Raw genomic sequence first — 4,794 nt, 5'->3', positions numbered from 1 at the left:
AAAAAAGGAGAAGAGATAACATGGCTCTGTTTTTTTGTCATGTCCGATGAGGCACAGGGCAGAGGGTTAAAGGAGTAGGGCCTCTTTTTAATATGAAGGCAATTGATTAGAGTGGCATGTCCACTTGGATCTTATCGAATCTAAAAACTGCGGGATTTTAGGTGAAACAATGTTTGCTAACATAGGGAAAACGGAATTCTATCAACAATTTTTGAGTGGGTGCAGTTTTCTTCACAAATAGAGTGCAGATGAATCCTAAGAAAAAATTCCTAACAATGGCAATTCTATGAATCAAATGATCAATGCAGGAAAAATCTCAATGAACTAAATCATATGAAATTCCTTTGAAACAAAGGAGACCTTACGGTTTGGGCAGTGGTGCTCTTACCATCGTTAAGGGGACATAGAAGAATGGCCTTAGCCGACAGAACATTGGCATTAGAGGCTCACATAGGTTATGATTAGGGAGGGACGATCGAGGAAGGAGTTGGATGGAAGAGGCGCATCGACGAGGCCAAGATGACTGGGAGGGGCATCATCACCGAGCAATTTGGGAGCAAATAAAGCGGCGTGTTTGCGGCTCGTTTTGGGGATGGTAGTGCTTGTTGGATGGTTCATGGTCCTCGATGTATTTTTTATTATGCTTGAGATATTTTATACTTATGATGATCCAGAACCTTTATACTAATAGATTCGGGTGTTTTCGCAAAAGTAGAAACGGCAACTTGGTTATAGGTTAGACTGATAAAGAAAGATTAAAAATGCATTTGGCTATTGATAAAAACAGTGTTGACCTTAATAAAAGATAGATGGAAAGAATTGACCTTTGACCATGAAAAACAATTAGCTCTAAACCGATAATTCCTATCAAGTTGGTACGCAAGTGAGAGTTTACATGATTTCGAATGAATCATATGGTTTTCATAGGTACACAAAATTATGATACCCAACTTTACATTATGTTAACCATCTGGAAATAAAAAATTAAAAACTTTCTTAAAAAAAACTACTCCCTCTGATCAAAATTAATTGGCACATACTTAATACAACTTCAGTATAAAGTTGTACTAAACGTGCGTCAATTAACAAAGTTGTACTCTCTCCGTCCCAAAATAAGTGTCTCAATTTTGTACTAGATCTAGTATAAATTTGTAGTAAGCTTAAGACACTTATTTTAGGACGGAGGGAGTATTAAATATGCGTCAATTAATTTGGATCAGAGATAGTATAATTAAAAAGAAATTAAAAAAATGGCCTGGCGAACAGAAAAACCATGAATGCACACATCTCGTATCAAGTGGTTTAGCTTGTTTATTTTGAAATTTCAGAATCAATTGTGCTACGATCTGATTTCTTAAACATGGCGTCGACGTTTGCACGTCCAAGTGAAGTGCATGCTCGAGTGTACCAAACGTTCTCCTCTTGACGAGTGAAGTCTGAAATAAACCTTATGAGTGTAGACGCCGTCGCAAATGAACCCCCACGTTCAAATCCCGGAAGTCCGTACCCCAACCTCTCTGATCCCGGTCGTTTTGAGGCTTCTGTGCGTATCCAAACGCCGGGATTCGTACGTGGCGCAGGAAAGAGTGGGAACTGGCTGAGTCAGCTTCTGTAGGTGGGGTCTTAGGCTAAAACCTGGTCGAGCCGGACCAAGTCGCTCGCTCTCCCTCGTCTTCCACTTGCCTCTTCCTCTCCCTCGACGCCTCGGCTCCTCCTCCTCCACGGCGGCGACGGCGACGAGCGGATGATCGCGGCGGCCGGCGACAACCACACCGACAGAAAGAAGCAAGGTACGTCCGGTCTATCTCCCCTCTGTATTTACAGGTTTTTTCTTCCTTTCTGGATCGGTTAGGTTTAGGGTTTTTGAAGGGTGAAGCCATGGAAATTTGGGGCCCTAATCGGTCGATTTGCTGGTGATTTATGTAGTAATCATTTTGCCCATCTTGCAATGTAGGTTCTTTCTGTTGAATCCATGGACCCGACTGAGATTTTGAATGTCAGATTTCATATAGGGGGGCAATTTGTTCGTATTGGTCCTTCTCTAGACTATGTTGGGGGGTGGCCTACTCTCATATTGAAAGGGACAAGCTTTCCTTGCCAGAGGTGAAAGGATTTCTTGCAGATCATATGGCAGTTAAGGAAAGCATGAAATTTTTCTTTCTTATGCCTGGCAGAGAGTTGGTTAATGGGCTCATGTTTCTGTATGATGATGCTGGGTGCATGAGAATGTCAGATCATACAACTGATGGAGGAGTTGCAGATATTTATGTGGAGTACAATGGGGAAGAGGATGAAGAAGGAGAGGAGGGCAGTGCAAGTGGGTCTGATTTTGAGGATGAAATTAAGGATCACATGGATAGTGGAAGTGAAGAAGATATGCCTATTATCATGAGTGTTGAAGAACTGCAATTGGAACATGTGGATGCAGAAGAAGAAATATTTGAGCAAGTGTTTGTCCCCAATGACACTGGTGTTATTACTGCAGTCATAAGCAGCCCAATGAAGAGGATTTCTCAACAGTGCAATCCTTCTCAGAGTTCACAAGTGATCAATCCTTCCCAACCTTCAACACATATTGCACTAGCAGTGCAAGCAAGGCATAAAGCAGCAGCTATAGGTGCAGAGCATGTTGCAGCAGCTGAAGGAGCAGAAAGTGCAGCAGCAGAGCATGCAGCAGCTCAAGAAGCAGGAAATGCAGCAGTAGAGCAAGGAGCAGAGCAAAGAGCAGAGCATGCAGGAACGGAGAAAGGAGCAGAGCATGCAGGAGCAGAGCAAGGAGGAGAGCTAGCAAAGGAAGAGTCTAACTCAGATGATTCAGAGGACAATGAATATGTCCCACACACTGATGACAGTGGAGAGGAATCAAAGGTAGTAGAGTTGAGAAAGCATGCAAGACAGTTCAGGAAAAAGATGAAAGATTCTAGGAAATGGGCTACTTCAGATGCATCAGGGGCTGTGCCTATTGATTTAGTTGCAAATGTTGAGGAGGTAGTAGAAGAAATGGAATTTGACTCTTCTGATGAAGATTACTCCTATGATGAAGATCAAGAGGGGAACATGGTTAGGAGGAAGAGCAGATACCCAAGATTTAACTCTGAAACTGATATCCCACATTTCAGTTTAGGGATGGTTTTCAGGAGCAAAAATCAGTTTCTAAAAGTTGTTAAGAGATATGGTCTTGCTACAAAAAGAAGCATCAGATTTGTGAAGTCTGAGGAGAATAGGGTTAGAGCCAAATGTGCATGGCCTGGCTGTCCATGGCTTGTGTATAGAGCAAAAACAAGCAGGTGCTCAAGGTTCCAAATAATAACATATGAGGAAGAGCATCACTGTGCACAAAACAGAGAAATCAGGCTTGTTTCTGCAAAGGTCATAGCAGAAAAATATCAGCATTTCATTCTGGCCAATCCTATGTGGAAGATTGATAGTATTAAAGCCACTGTACTGCAAGATATGTTTGCTGATGTATCCACTTCCAAGTGTAAGGCAGCAAAAAAGATTGTTATGGATAAGCTTTTGTCTGGTATGAAGAGTGAGTACACAAAAATCTTTGACTACCAGCTAGAGTTTCTTAGGAGTAACCCAGGAAGTACAATAGCTATTTGCTTGGACCCAGAAGAAATGGAAGTGAATGTTTTCCAGCAGTTATATGTTTGCTCCAGTGCTTTGAAGCAAGGGTTTAAAGCTGGGTGCAGGAAGGTGATAGGGCTAGATGGCTGCTTTTTCAAAGGAGCATGCCAAGGTGAACTACTTGCTGGAATTGCTAGGGATGCAAACAACCAAATGTACCCTGTAGCTTGGGCAGTTGTTGAAAAGGAGACTACAAAAACATGGAAATGGTTCATTGGGCTGCTAATCAAGGATCTGGATATAAATGATCAAGGAGCTGGGTGGGTTTTCATATCTGACCAGCAAAAGGTAAACATTGTTTTTGTATGCCTTGTTTTTTTGTTGCTCATGCAAGTGTTATATTTGTTATGTGCTACAAAATTGTTATATTTGTTGTTGTATCTGTAGGGTGGGGGTTGTCGACACGGTTAGGGTGGGGGTTGTCGACACGGTTAGGGTAGGGGTTGTCGACACGGTTAGGGTAGGGGTTGTCGACATGGTTAGGCTAGGGGTTGTCGACACAGTTAGGCTAGGGATTATCGACACGGTTAGGGTAGGGGTTGTCGACACGGTTAGGCTAGGGGTTGTCGACAAGGTTAGGGTAGGGGTTATTAATTCAAACTTGCCTTTTATTAAATCAAACTTGCTTCTGTTAATTCATATATGCCTTTTATTAATTCAAACAGCCTTTTATTAATTCATATATGCCTTTTATGAATGCATATAAGCTTTTATTAATTAATTTGCTTGTATTCATGCAAAACTGCCTTTTGTAGGGATTAATTAATAGCATGAGGGATTACTTGCCTAGGGCACAACATAGGATGTGTGCTAGGCACATTTATGCCGATTGGAGAAAGAAGCATAGATATCATGAACTGCAGAAAAGGTTCCGGGCAATTGCCAAGTCTTCTAACAGAGAGGATTTCAACTATAACAAGGACAAGCTTGCTCAAAAGACTCCTGAAGGTGCAAAGGATATTATGAGGACAGAGCCAAAGCATTGGGCCAGATCCTTTTTCCCACCGGGATCAAAGTGTGAATTAGTGGATAACAATCTTTGTGAGTCTTTTAACAATGCTATCATTGAGTCCAGGTTTTACCCCATAATATCACAACAAGAAATGATCAGGAAGAAAGTCTTTGCTAGAATTCAGGACCAGAGAAGTAAAAGTGTGAAGTGGC

This window comes from Triticum dicoccoides, chromosome 5A (genome assembly GCF_002162155.2).
Source record: "Triticum dicoccoides isolate Atlit2015 ecotype Zavitan chromosome 5A, WEW_v2.0, whole genome shotgun sequence".
Classification (NCBI taxonomy): Eukaryota; Viridiplantae; Streptophyta; class Magnoliopsida; order Poales; family Poaceae; genus Triticum; species Triticum dicoccoides.
The sequence above is the reverse complement of the archived record's forward strand: the minus strand, read 5'-3'. Positions refer to the sequence as shown.